The 15,750-nt window shown below is 36.4% G+C and overlaps 1 protein-coding gene across 1 annotated transcript in view; it reads right to left on the bottom strand.

The window, feature by feature from the left end:
- The window catches only part of MBD5 (methyl-CpG binding domain protein 5), a 348,517-nt gene that overhangs the window by 215,190 nt on the left and 117,577 nt on the right, over positions 1-15,750 (bottom strand). The window contains exon 2 of the mRNA XM_084893024.1: positions 14,778-14,871. The gene's annotated coding sequence lies outside the window, so the exon portion shown is untranslated. The remainder of the gene's footprint in view (positions 1-14,777; positions 14,872-15,750) is intronic.

Below are 15,750 nucleotides of genomic sequence, written 5' to 3'. Positions count from 1 at the left end.
CGGTAGAGTTGGCTGCGATTTGGTGGGCTGTAGCTTTGGGGTGGTGGCGAGGCCGGTGTCCCACTTAAGTGACCATTACAACTGAACAACGGGAATGACCAGACAACTGATTGCTATGATGTGCACTGATCACCAGGAGGTCAGTGCACTCCCCAGTGGAGCACCACTCAGCCAGCAGTGGGCTCAAAGCTGGCAAGCACACCTGTGGTGGCAGGGAGCCTCTCCCACCTCTGCAGCAGTGCTACCAAGCAGTGGCGGCAGCAGGTGCAGTGGGTCCAGGATGAGCAGAAGGTGAGCTGTGCCTGGCCCTGGAAGGGGCTCCTCCCTGCTACCTGCCACTTTGGTACTGCTACATTCCTTGGGGGATGTCAGACTGCCGGGATCAGGCTGAAACTGGCTCTCCAACATCCCCCAAGGGGTCCTGGATTTCGAGAGGGGCAGGCCAGGCTGAGGAACTCCACCGTTCATGAGTCCATGTACCGGCCTCTAGTAACATGGTTCCTTGTTTGTTATTAGCAACTGCATAGTATTTCTTTCTGGATATCCCATAGTTTAATTTGTTCCACCAGGAACATTCAAATTTGTCCATTTGCTATTAAATACTGCAGTGAATAACTGTACATATCTCATTTCATGAAGGAATAGATTGGTGAATAAATTCTAAGAAGTAATTAATTAAATTAACAGGAACATTTTTTTCTAACTTTGACAGATATTGCCACTCACCCTCCATATGATAAGAGTGAATGTATAATTCTACCAGGAACGTCAAATAATGCCTTCATTCTCCCCAAGACTATTATATCCACTTTTGGGATACTGGGAAATTCTGCTAGTGACAGTGTTTCATTGTGACTTAAATCTGTTTCCCTTTATCAGCAGTGAGGTTAGAATTGTCATATTCTTAAGAGCCATTTGCTTTCCTTTTTCTGTGAACAGTCTGTTCATGTTTTCGTCATTTTCCCAACAGTATCATTAGTATTTTAACTTACCACTTTGTATTTTTTTAAATTATATTTTAAGATATATAGTCACACCTCTTTACTAAGAATAGCAAACATTTTAAAAACATATTTATAATTTGTCTTTTTATTTTGCTTGTGTTTTTTGAAAAATGTGGTCAAGTTTATCAATATTTCCTTTTATAGTTTCTAGATTTTCTTTTTTTTCTTCTTTTTAATTAAATCTATTGGAGTGACATTGGCTAAAAAAACTATGTAGGTTTTAAATGTAAAATCCTATGAAACATCACCTAGATATTGCATTATGTGCCCACCACCAATGTCAAATCATCTTCTGTCACCATATTTTGACTCCCTTTATCCTTACTGCTTTCCTACCCCCTTTCTATCTGGTAACCACCATACTGCTGCCTGTGTCTATGAGTTTTTGTTAGTTTTTCTTGTTTGTTAATCTGTTACTTTCGTCTTTATATCCCACATGAGTGAGATCATATAATTCTTGATTTGTTCTCTGTGACCGATTTTGCTAGCATATTTTTAAGATCTGTCCATCTTTTATTATGGCTGAGCAATATTCCATTGTATGTATGTACCATATCTGGATGCTTTGATTGTTTCCAAGTCTTGGTCACCATGAATAATGCTGCAATGAACATAGGTATGTACCGGTATGCATCTTTTCAAATAGATGTTTCCAATATTTCAGGTAGATACCCAGAAGACAGTTTGCGGAGTCATATGTCAACTTTATTCTTAATTTTTTGAGAAATCTCTATTCTGTTTTCCATAGTGGCTGTACCAGTTTACATTCCCACCAGTAGTGAATGAGGGTTCCTTTTTCTCAGCAACCTCTTCCACACTTGTTATTACTTGTCTTGTTGATATCAACACCTTGTCAGAGCTATTGTTTGCAAATATCTTCCCCCATTCAGTGGGTTGCTTTTATGTTTTATAGGCAGTTTCTTTTGCTGTGCAGAAACTTTTTAGTTTGATATAGTCTCATTCATTTATTTTGTCTGTACTTTCCTTGCCCCTGAGGTCAAATTTATAAAATCCTCTCAAAGACCAAGGTCCATTAGTTTAGTACCTATGTTTTCTTCCCAGTAATTTATTGTTTCAGGTCTAATATTTAGGTCTTTGACCCATTTTGAGTTAATTTTTATCACAGGGACAAACTGTAATATATTTTCATTCTTTTCACAGCACCAGTTATTAAAGAAGCTTTCTTTTCTCTGTTGTGTGTTTTTGGCTCCTTTGCTGAACATTATTTGCCCATAACTAGATTTTGTTTTGAAGTTATTTCCTATGCTAAAGTTAGAAGAAAAAAAAAAATCTTGTGTTTTTTTAGTACGTCTATGTGTTTACATTTTAAGTTTCTGGTCTATTTCTAGAATATATCATGGTGAATAATTCCTTTGTTTTGATGCAAGAATTTTGCTTGCCTTGATCTGGCTTAATTTTTACCCTTTAGTTTTCAACATTTCTAAAACACTTTAGTTCTGTTTTTTTGCATATATTAGAGAATAGACATTTGCTCTGTGATTTAGTTGAAAATTCACTTTTAATAAATAACATAAGTTAAGCCCCTTTAATTTTTCTGTTGATTGATCCCTTTCAATACAATGTTAAATGATAGTTTTGACAGTGGGAATCTTAATAAAATGTGTCTTCATCCTATTAATTTAACTTGTTTTCTGGACTAGTAGATTTTATCTCATATTTCTCCACATGTAGTTTCTATGTATGTATCTTTGTTTCAGTAGCTGTGTTTATAACTCTGTGCAACTTTGTATTCATAAATCATATTATGTAATTTATATAGTTTTTAAATTTCTGTATTCAAGCTATATTACTTCAATAAGCAATTATGATATTAGATATTTTCTATTACTCTTTCCTGCTCTTACTTTCCTTATCATATTTCAGTTAATATTTCAGTGTTTTTCTAAGACCTGTTAAATTTTGCTTATTTTTATTATTTGCAACTTTAATTGACAGTTTTTGACTTGTAAGTATTGAAAAGGAAGATATAAAAAATATTTCAAATACAATAATCTGGGGAAAAGGAGAGAAAATAGGTCCAGGTAGTGTATAATTTCTATTTTTAGGGATACAATATTCACATTTTGTTCTTTAATTCTAATTCCCACATTGGTTTTCATCTTATTTTACAAGTAAATCCTCTCAATGTTCACTGCTCAACCTTCTGTGGTGTTTCCAGTTATTTTCATCTGAATGGCAGTAATTTTCTAGGAATTATTTTTAAGGGCACACCTGAAACAATATTCTCTAAGTTCAAAACTGTCTGAAGTTATTGTGCTTGAAGACAGCTTCACTGAATTTAAAATACAAAACTCTATTTTTTCTAAAGGATACTGCAGATGTTAGTCAGATGGCTCTAAATGTTGATGTGGATAAATCAGAGATAAGACTATTTTCCTCCTCTTATGTGTGAGTTAATAATTATTTCTTCATGTTTCAAAATTCAGTAATTTCATGAGGATATGTCTCAGTATTGACAGTTCTAATCAAATTTCCTTAGCCTGTAGAGTATCCTTTTAAAATGTGGATTCAAATGGTCTCCTGTATTATCAAAAAGTTATTAAATTCCAATTTTAAATATTTATTCTTTTATATTATTTTAAGTTTTCATAGTGTCTCTATCTCAATTTATATACCTTATACACACATACAAATTTTCTAATTGATTTGTTCTTTCTTTGGTTTATTGCATTCATTTTTCTCATTTTTATCTTTTATATTCCTGAAGTTCCTTTCCATAATTTCCAGTCTTTCTTGAGCTCTGTCCAATTTCATCTTTCAAATACATACTTCTTTCCTAAGTTTGGCCCACTCATAATTTATCTTCTCCATTATTTTATGTCTTTCCCAGAGTTCTTGCTTTCTGGATCATGAATTTTCCTCCTAAAGCGGATTGCTTTATTTATTTTTTTTCTCTTCTCTTTCTGCCTGTGTCCTTTCATCTGCCCAGTTGTCTTTCTCTCCAAAGGAAGAAACACATACAGTATATTTGCAGTAATATTAGGATTCAGGTATAACCCCTAAATTGTAAAATAGTAAAAGCAGCTGAAACCCGGCAGGAGCTACATGCTAGTAAGTGAAGAAAAGCAGTCTCAGAGAAATGCAGTTGTAAAAGAGCCCACAGTGCGAATCCCAGAAAATGAGGGCAAAAAATATGCCCTGAAGGTATATAATACACCCTAAGTTGCTACAGGCTTTTTTGTAATCACAGGTATGGGTACAGAGGTGAGCTGAGTTGTCAGCAGAACCTGCTAGACTCAGATTTAGAAAGTAGAAAAGGTGGGGGAGGGAGGTTACACAAAGAATACACAGTCAAGCAACTTCTATAGGAAGCATTTTGTGTCGGTGGCAGCAGAAAAAGAACTTTGTGAAGACTGGCAAACCTGGAACAATACTCTATACCCCTCTCTACCTTCAGTCTCCCTATAAACACACACACACACACACACACACACACACATACACACACACACAGCTCTTAAAAATAGCTAGCCAGGTAAAAAGTCCTATTTCCAGGCATGGCTAATAACAAAGAAAAGAGTACAGCCCTGGTAACAAAGACACTCTACGAAAAGATGGTGAAGAGAATAGCAAAACACAGTAACAGGCAGCAATTGATCACTAGAAATATGTCCCCATAGAGCACGGGAGAGGTTGAGAATTGAAATGTTCTCTTATATTTGTTAACCATTAGCATTTCTTTTTTGATAAAATGCATTTTTATGACTTTTACACAAATGAATTATCTTTTCCATATTTAAGTTGTTAACACTCTGCCTATTAAAAAAATCAGCATCTTCTTTGTTATAGCGACTAAATATTAATTCTTACATTTTTAAACGCCTTTTAATTTAATTTCTAGATTTTTCTAGTTATTAAGAAATGTGGAGTAAAAATTATCCGTTATTTTATTACTTTTAAATGATTGTTTTTCAGACAAGACACTAAGTTATCATTGAATATATTTTCTGAAGATGTTTTAAATTGCATAAATCACATCAATCCTATATTCGAAACTCACCAATGGCTTCTTGTCACAGTTAAAATAAAACCTAAATTTTAAATTTCTCAATATGATCTCTAAGGCCCCACATATCTGGCCCTGCTCTCACTTCAGCTTTATTTCAAAACACTGTTTTCCTCACTTTCTCCATACCAGTTTCTCCATACCCGCACTTTCTCCACATTTAGTTTCTGGCTATGCCTCAAACACATAATTCTTGCTGACCCAGCAGCCTTTACAATTGCTCTTCCATTTCCTGCCTGGACCCCTCCTCCTTCAGACACAGCTCCTTCCTACACTATTTAGGAAGTTTCTGCTTACATATCATTTCCTCAGATAAGTCTTCACTAACCACCTTATCTAAAATAACATTCCCATGAGCTCCATTACCCTTGTCTACTTACTATCCTATCAAATAAAGAGGAAATATGCTAATCAACTGTCATGGCCTCACAAAGATAGTGGCACCCACAGCCAATGAGGAGGGAATATGCTAATTGACTACCACACCCTTAAAGATGGCAGCTCCCAGTCCCCTCAGCCCTGCCAGGACAGCAGGTAAACAGCATGGGTTTGGTCAATCCATGCACCTGTCTCCGGAGTTCCCCAGTCCTCTCAGCTCCCCAGCTGCCCAGTGGGATCTGGCCTAAATGGGCAGCTGGATATCCCTCAAGGGGTCCCAGATTAGAGAGGGTGCAGGCTGGGCTGAGGGACACCGCCCCCACCATGCACGAATCCCAAGGCCATCTCCTGTGCGGCCTTTCTGACATTGGACAGTGTCTCTTTGGAGGAGGTACATTATAAAAGGCCTCTGTGGAGGTGTGTGCATTTCATGAGACGTTTCCAAGAAGAGCTAAGTTGCTTTTTCAACCAAGGCAACTTCATGAAGTTGGCAGCCAAACCCTAATTCTAGCTCTGAGCTTCAGATATGTAAGCAACATGAACTAGGCAAACCCGAGTTTCTTATTTAGGCTGAGCATTAACTCTGTGGTCTCTATGTGTGTCAACAAAAGAATATTATGTATTGAAACACGGAGACTATCTTTGGCTCTAGAAAAATGTATCTTTTCTGTTAGATGCATTTAAACCTGTGTCCTTTAAGCCTGGTAACAAAGCATTCATAAGGATATGTCAGTATTTTCCACTATTGAGAACTTAAAATGGCAGCAGCCATTAAAATTATTGAGGGCTATTCCAAGAATAGGGTTGTCTCCCAGCAAACCTCCTTATAATGTGTCTCCCTTATACAGTAATAAAACAGTTAGATGCAAATTGACTGAATCTTCACCACATCCACCAGTCAATCAAGAGTATGCAAATTAACCAAACAAAGATGATGGGTTAATTTGCATACACAGGCCCCACCCCAGCCGCTAAGGGCCTCTGCACAGCGTGAGAAGGTAAAAAGGTGGCTCCAGGCTGGAGCGAAGGCAGTGCCAGCTGCCAGGGGAGAAAGGCCCATTCTTACACGACTCTTCATGCATAAGGCCTCTAGTGTGTGTGTGTGTGTGTGTGTGTGTGTGTGTGTGTGTGTGTATTTTTGCAGGGGGGGTTGTCCCTCAGCTTGACCTGCATTCTCTCCAATTTGGGAAATCCCTCTCATAATCCGGGACTACTGGCCTGTCTGATCGCTCCCTAACTTCTCCCCTGCTGGCCCAATTGCCCCCAACTGTCCTCCCCTGCCAGCCTGGTCACCCCCAACTGCCCTTTCTTGCCAGCCTGATCACCTGCAACTGCCCTCCCCTGCTGGCTATCTTGTGGCAGCCATCTTGTGTTGACGACGTAGAGGCGGCCATCTTGTATGATGCCACGGTGGCCAACTTGTGACATCACATGATACCACCTAGGCTTTTATTATATAGGTTATATATCCTATCTAATAAAGAGGAAATATGCTAATTGACTGCATACCCTCACAAAATGGCAGCACCCAGTCTCCTAAGCCCTGCCTCATCCAGCCTCAGACACCCAGTGCACTCAGCCCTGTAGGGGAGAGCAGTTGGGGATGATCATGCTGCAAGGGGAACAGTTAGGTGTCAATCAGGCTGGCAGGGGAACGGTTAGGGGGTGATCAGGCTAGCAGGCAAAGTGGTTAGGGGCAATCAGGCAGCCAGGCAGGTGAGTGTTTAGAAGCCAGCAGTCCCAGATTGTGAGAGGAATATCTGACTGTGACTGTCCTGTAGTATCGAGCCTAAACCGCAGTTTGACATCCCCCCAAGGGGTCCCAGATTGGAGAGGGTGCAGGCTGTGCTGAGGGACACCCCCCACCAGTGCCCAAATTTCATGCACCGGGCCTCTAACATATATATATATATATATATATATATATATATATATATATATATATACATATATATATATGTATGTATGTATGTATGTATGTGTGTGTGTGTGTGTGTGTGTATATATATATTATTTGTATATTTATTTATTTATTATCTTCCAAGATTGGACTAGTGATTTCCAATTTGTATTTTTTAAGTTTGCCTAATGATATAACACACATTTCTTTGTTTTCCATGGCAATTAAGGCTGTGCCTGCTTCCATCTGTGACATACCATATTCCTGGTAAGATTAGGAGGAATGGGCAAGTGTAAGGGCCCAGTAGCTAAAATGAACTTGGTCTGTTTATAAGCACCAAGAAGGCCAGAGGGGTTAGAGCAAAGTGAAGGAGGAGGAGAGTGATAAGAAATAGATTAAGTAGGATTCAGATCTCCTAGGACATGGTAGGACATGGACTTTTACTCCACATGTGATCAAAATCCAGTGAAAAATTTTGACCAGGAAAGTGACATAAAAAAATGTTTTAAAGAAGCTTTTAAAAATTGCCTCTATTAGGGAAAACAAAGCATATGACAGCAAACTAATTACATGTAAAGACTTCTTTAGAAGTTCATGCCTTTAAATATTTTCTTTATGATGTGCTAAGTATTTTCAGAGCTCATCAGTACATGTAGAACATGTCATTTCTTCTGTGCAGAAACCAGATTATATTTCTGTTGGAAAACAATTTAAGTTTAATTTACACTTGTCTCACATGTTACATTTTTATAAAAATTGAGATTTATATCTATAAGCTCTTTGAGATAGTGTCTGTATTAATGAAAAATCCCTGCATTAATGATTGAGCTTCCAGTGTGGTTACAATGTAAATATGTACATTACATAATGCATTAGAAAAGTTAATGGCATGGGAAACAAAGCAGTCAAGGTAAGGTAGAAGAGGGTTGCAATTTAAAACAGAATGGTCAGATAGGCCTTACTGAGGAGGTGACATTTAAGCAAACGTTTGAAGAAGGAAAGGAAACCATTAATGTAGTCATAAGAATGCATTTCAGGCTTAGGAGGCAATTCTAGAAGAGGGGTTTCAAAATATTAGGGAATTTTAGAATCATAGGATAAACAAACATACAATCTCACAAGATATTGGATTATTTAAAATCCAGTTAGATGGCATGATATATTTAATATTCAACTTTTTTGAATAGTCAAATTGTTATGATATTAATTAGCTAGGTATTAGTATTAATAGGAAGAAAGCAAAGAGAAGGCCAGACATGGTAAGCATGGTCACCTAGGCAGCTTCACAAGGAAGCTACAGATTCATGCTCCCCCAGGGAACCACTGGTTCATTCCTTGCCGGTCCCTGGGTGAAGGAATCCAAAAAAATGGGGAGATAGGTGCATGTTCAGTGAAGTTGGGGTGACTTAGGGAAGGTGTCTGTCAGTCTAGCATGAAGAGCAATAGATTGCCTAGGGCAGTGGTCTGCAAACTCATTAGTCAGCAGAGCCAAATATCAACAGTACAACTATTGAAATTTCTTTTGAGAGCTAAATTTTTTAAATTTAAACTTCTTCTAATACCACTTCTTCAAAATATACTTCTCAAGGCTGTAGTATTTTTTGGAAGAGCCACACTCAAGGGGCCAAAGAGGCGCATGTGGCTCGAGAGCCACAGTTTGCCGACCACAGGCCTAGGGGGAGGACTCCATCAGAAGCATGAGAAATCTTGAAAAGTAAAAAGACCCTTGCTCTTGCTCTCTTGTTTGCTCTTGCTGTATGACCAGCACTTGCCTGTGGGCTCCATATTCTCTCTTTATAGCATGTAACCTTAAGCGGCCACCTGGCCCCCACACACAATGAATAGCAGCCAGTTAAGTTAGTCAGATGCTGAACTGGACTATAATATGGAACAGAAGTTCTGGTAGTGGCCTTAATTCTGACCCTGATGAAGATAAGATTGGTCTTTTTCCATGGTGAGATGGATAGAAATGGGACGTTGCAGGGGAACCCCCTTAACTTTACAGCACCAACAAAGCTTTCTACGAAACCTCATCCTCCCGTGAGGCCCTCAGGAAATTCTTCTCCTTGTAGCACCCCAAGAACTCCACTTCCACTGATAACAAACTCATTTAGTCATACTTTGTATACTGTACATGATTATCTTTTCTTGATTTTTTTGGTATAATACTCATAAATGTTATAGAAAAATGTATCTAAAAAGAAATCCATAGAATATATACTAACAATAAACATTTTCACTTTTAATATATTTTTATTGATTTCAGAGAGGAAGGGAGTGGGAGAGAGAGAGATGGAAACATCAGCTGTCTCTGCATACCCCCTGCTGGGGATAGAGCCCACAACTCAGACATATGCCCCTTCAGTCCAGAGACTGACACACTGTCCGGCGAGCTAAATCAGCTAGGGCGAACCTTTCCACTTTTATCAGAGGTCCACTTATTTTATATGTTTTTTTCTCTTAAATGCCACAATTAAAAGCATTGAAATGATGAAATGTATTAATGTCCCGCTATTTGCCTTTGCAATGGTTTGTTTTCTGATTCACCTTAGATAGGCTATATTACAGTTTAGTTAAGCATTAATTTAGGTGTTTCTGTGAATGTATTTCATAGAATTTTTTAAACATCTGATACCATCCATACTCTGTTGACTTTAAATAAAAAAAAAATTATCTTCCATAATCTGGGTTAGTCTCATCCAATCAATTGAAAAGCCTTAAGAGCAAAGCTGAGATTTTCCTGAAGAAATTCTGCCTCAGGGCTGAAGCATTAGCGCCAGCCTGAGTTTCAGTCTGCCAGCCTGCCCTACAAATTTCATACTTGAGAGACTACAACTGTAAAGCTACTTCCTTGAAATGAATGCCTTTACACACAAGTATACATGGGAACGTGTGTATGCGTGTGCACGTACACACACACACACACACACACACTCATGCACATATATATTTCTTACTGCAGACATGTGAAAAAGCTACTTGAGGATAGGCACCATGTCTTATTATGATTTGTGCTTCTAATATAGTTCAAGCATACTGCTTTCTTGAAAGAAAAAAGTAAAGTCATAGAAGAGCATATTAATTAATTAGTAGCTGAAAGGTAATTTTACTTCTAAACAGTAGAAAAAATTTTAAACCTTTAAAAAATTGTATACAACAAAATCAAAAGATTAAAAAAAGAAAATGATCATGAAATAAATATAATAAATTTCTTATGTCAAATACATATGATGAAATGACAATAACATGAACTTATAACTTCTCTGTATGAGAAAACCTAAACTTACTCAGCATTGAGTGTTTCAAATAAAATATAAAACACTCAGTCAAGTGCATTACCAGTGGGCCAGTGCATGAATTCGTGCACATTGAAAGGAAATTAGAATATGTATTTTATTAAAATATTGCTATTCACCCTTTCTCTATAATAGAAGTGTCAACCAAATCCACAACCAACAATGACAGATCGAAACACATGCATGTGATTGGCAACAGGGAGAGATTTATATTTACCGTGCATGGGTGAGTCAACTTAGCCTTTTATATATATATATAATGAACTCACTTAATTAGACCTGCTTTCTGATTTAGCTAAACTTTTTCCAGCCTAGTAAAGCACCCCAACTTCTCTTTCAGGTAATTGTTAGCAACACAGCAGTAATATCAAATGAAGCAGATTATTACTATAGATCATGCAGGGAGAACATAGGGAAAAATATTTAACTGCAGCAGTTTGACTCCATAATGTGCAGTAAGAAAACCTGAGGTAATCTTCAAGTTCCACCATTTCTTACTTCTTTTCAGTCAGATCAAGTGTCTAAGCTTTCTAAACTCCATTTTCCAGCTAATGAGAAGAAAATAGGATTCAATCAAGTCTCCTATCTACCTATTCCAGGACTTATATGAGGATCAAATGAGATGAGACATGGGAAAACACTTCACAGATATTAGGTTAAAGTGTAAAATGTTTGCACCTGACTATAAAGCAAGTAGTGTTCCAGGGTTGAAGAAACTCCAAGAAGACTAGTGGCTACGAAGATGAAGCTGTGAGTTGCTATGTGATGTCATTACCCAGCACCAACAGCCACTGTTTCCAGGCTGGGCTGGGCGGCTGTGGGCCATATTTTGTACCATGGGGTCTCGGCAATGTCAGCTCCGATTTGGTGGGCTGTTGCTCCCGGATGGAGACAGTTCCTGAGTCCTACTTAGGCGAAGCTGAGGGTAATTAAGTACAGTGCTTAATTACCAAAAAATCTCCTTTGTTTGACACAGTAAAGTAACCCCTATTTCAGATCAATGAGGCAAAGCTATTTATATTTGTATGAAGCAACAATAGGACCCAGGGCTTACTCTAGCTCACAGATTCCCATTGACCACTTAGGTTACTAGACTGTCTGCCTCACTGCATTTCAAAAGAAACACCAAGTTTTCTAGATACTAAATCTCACTAATATTGGTGATGAAAAGAATCTTAATGTGACTTACAAGAAATCTACACAAATAAATACTTTTTTTTTTGTAAATACAATTCTGGGTAATAAAGCTTATCTATGCGGATTGATTCTTTTAATAGCAATGTCTTCTTGAATTTTCTTTCTTATGAAAGACTTTTACAGAGTGTTTTTCTCATGCAGATAAAGGGACTATATAAAGCAGAGAGAAAGTATTTGTTAATGGTGGTGCAAACACATTTTAAAATAGCTATTCTAATTACCTTAAAGGCAACTTAAATGAAGGCAAAACGAAAAGATCTAATGTTCATGGAAATGTTATTGAGAATGAAAAATTTTTTCCTATACATCCTTTCTCAAGAATTCTCCAGAGCACTGGCTCCACAAAAATGAGAGAGCAAAACCTTAAGAAAAGGTTTAAGCAACAGGAAGAGAAAAAGGAAACCCATAAAAGAGGAAGACAGATCCAAGAATGATACCTGTTCATTAGAGATAAGGGACAGCAGTCAGACCATATTTCAATAAAGTGATTCAAGAAGTTCAAGGCTGTCACCATCAAGACTCCTCACTGGCTATTTCAATTCTAATTCTCATTCTCTCTCTCTCTCTCTCTCTCTCTCTCTCTCTCTCTCTCTCTCTCTCTCTCTCTCTCTCTCTCTCTCTCTCTCTCTCTCTCTCTCTCTCTCTCTCTCTCTCTCCTCTCTCTCTCTCTCCTCTCTGTCTCCCTCCCTCCCTTCCTCCCTCCCTCCCTCCCTCCCGATATCTCTCTCTCGCTTTCCTCTCTCTCTCCTGTCTTTGATGAGTCTAGCAAGAGATTTATCAATTTTATTGATATTTTCAAGCAACCATCTTTTGCTTTCACTGATTTTCTCTATCTTTTGATATTTCCTAAATACTGATTTCTGCTTTTATATTGTTTCTTTGTTTCTAGTTCTAATGGATTTGCTTTTCCTTCTTTTGAAATAATAAATTTCTTTCTTAGCACTGCTTAACATACATTCCACAAATTTTGATATGTTGTGTATTATCATTCAGTTTAAAATACTTTCCAATGTCCCTTATGATTTCTAACTGACTCATAGGTTATTTAGAAGTATAGTGCTTATTTACCAAATATTTGGGACTTTTCTTCACATTATTATTTTTTTTGTTTGATACTTAATTCTGTTTTCTACAGAGAACTTACTCTGGATGGCTTCAATCTTTTAAAATTACTGGGGCTTGTGTTATGCCCAGCATATGGTCTATCGCAGAGAATGTTCTTATAGTGGTAAAGAATGTATATTCTGCTATTATTGAATATATGTTCTATAAATGGCAATTAAGTCAGGATGGATTTTACACTTGTTCAAGGTTTGTTTACTAACTGATTTCTGTGTACATTTTTGAACAATTGTTGAGAAAGGAAAGTTGAAATATCTAATTATAATTGTGGATTTGTCTATCTCTCCTTGCAACCCTATTGCTTTTTTGCTTTACATATTTTAAAGATCCTAAAAGACCCTAAAAACAAGTTACACTAGGCCTGGCTGGTGTGGCTCAGTGGTTGAGCATCAATCCATGAACCAAAAGGTCACTTATTCCAGGTCAAGAAACATGCCTGGGTTGCAGGTTCAATCCCCAGTAGGAGGTAGCAGATCAATGTTTCTTATTAATATTTCTCTCTATATATCCTTCTCCCTTTCTCTCTAAAATCAATACAAACATGTCTTTTTTAAAAAAGAAAAGAAATAAAAAAGATAACTAAGTGCTTTGTATGGACCAGTGATGACAGTATACCATGGACTGAGGAGAATGATTTACTCTGTTCTCTATGCAAAAGGACCATTAAAGAAAAGAAAAGATTCCATTTTCTTTTCCAAATCAGAAGGCTCCATTTTAGACTGTGGAAATGAAGAAACTATAAAAATAACTGTGTAATTATTATAATTCAGGAAACAATTGAATAGCTGTCCCAAGTAACCAACTCACCATATATAACTGTACAAATGAATTAAAAATAAGTAATATTTATATCATTTATATTTTCAAGAGAAGTCATTTCTGACAATAATAGTCATCACAGAAAACTAGGAAAATCGCTAAGCTGCTAACTACAAATTAAGGAGAAAAAATAGATTCTAAGTACTTGCATTCTAAAAGAATGAAAAAACAGAAGAAAGGAAAAAAAAAATTCACCTAACAAAAGCTATAAACTGTTTTATTTGGCTTGCACAGTGGCAAAAGTGGATTTTTCACTGCCAAATGTTATGCTGATATTGAAAAATTAGAACTTTTCAAAATCTGTATTGCTGGTTTCTTTTGAAAAAATTATAAAATATGATTTGACTGGTCTCTAATAACTAAGAAAGAATTATAGAGCTGAACAGAGGCGCCCCATTTACAGGCCACGTACTCTTCAAGGTTCCATTGTGCACACCTGACATGCACCATTATTTATATTTTGTACCCTTCATATCTCACTCAAAATACCAAAATGTATTTAAAAAATTGCTTAGTAATGCAAGAATGTTATCACCGAAGGCATGAACAGGCCATGCTAAGTAAAAGTATATGCTAGTTCAAAGACAAATCTTTGGGGACACAAGAAATAGTGACAAGAGATTTGGTATTTAGAGGCAATACTATATTTGAAACTATAACAGGAATTTTGGGGGGTTAAAGAACAAGTTCTTAATATAGCCCAGTGAATAGTAGTTTTTGTTTAGTTATTTTTCAAATAAAACTCTATGGACTGAGTTGTGCTCACACAGTTGATAGAAGCTACGGTACTTCATTCTCCTTAATGGATTTGCTCTCTTCCATAATAATGTACCAATTTTATCAACTGCCTGTGATAAATAAAATCTGATACTTCCTGTCAAGATGGTGTTAGGGCATAAAAATGTGTGTCTAAATACGAATGAAAGTGGTTTTCAGGTCATTTAGACAGGGCCAGCAATAAAAAGTAAGCAAGTCAAATTACAATCTGGCAACCATTTAAATGAGATTATTTATGAGCTAAAGTTATTACTTACCTTGAGTGTCTATCTTTTAAAGATGTTTTCTGTAAACCATATAACCTTCAATATCTACTGCCCACATGCAGAAACTGATATTCTCAATAAACATCTGAAAGAGAAACATAACAAAATATCATAAATATGAGTTTATACATATGGTCTCATTTTTTTTAAATGTAAAAGCATATCTTGAAATTATTCTTTTTGACTTTCTTTAATGAGTTTCGACAAAGGGAGGTATATATCAAAGAATGTGTTTTATGTAAATAAAATGTAATAATGATGAAATTTTCATATTAGAAGAATCGAATTTCTGTGGAACATACATTGTAATCCATGTCATTAAGTTTAGCACTTTCTACAGTACTACTAAATTTATCTGGTTGCCTAGTTCCTATGAGCATATTTTAAAATATAACCTTAAACATATTGATTCTGATGTACTACATGAACATAGCCACACTTCAGAAAATATTTTCCTTGTTCAAAATAGATAATGAAAAATAAATATTGATTATATGTGAGTTGGTTATAAATGCCAAAAATCATAAAAATCAACTGATTAAATATATCTGTCCCCATAAAAAGGTCAAAAGTTTATTCCCTTATCAATTAAACTGCCCAATCAGTACTTTATACCAACCTAGTGAAGCTTAGCAGAGATCTTTAAAGAGAAATTGCCTCTAAAATGGAACTAAAATTATCCAGACTAAAATGTTCTTTGCTGAAAAAATTTGATTCTAATTTTCTTTGATTTTTTTTTTTTTTAAATGGGTCAGACAAGCAGTTAGAGAAAATAGGATTTGGATCCTACAGTATCATACTTTTAGTATGTAGTTTGGAGTACTATGGATTCTCAAGCCAAATATCAATAATTTTTGGATTAGCAACATCATTCTTCTTTTAGGTCATTTGTGTATTTTCCTGTTTCTCAGTTGCAGCTACACATTAAAAACACTTGGAACTTTTAAAAATATATGAAGATTCA

This window comes from Pipistrellus hanaki, assembly GCF_964339955.1.
Source record: "Pipistrellus hanaki genome assembly, chromosome: 8".
NCBI classification, from domain to species: domain Eukaryota; kingdom Metazoa; phylum Chordata; class Mammalia; order Chiroptera; family Vespertilionidae; genus Pipistrellus; species Pipistrellus hanaki.
Note: the sequence above shows the minus strand (reverse complement) of the source record. Positions and strands in the feature narration are given on the sequence as shown.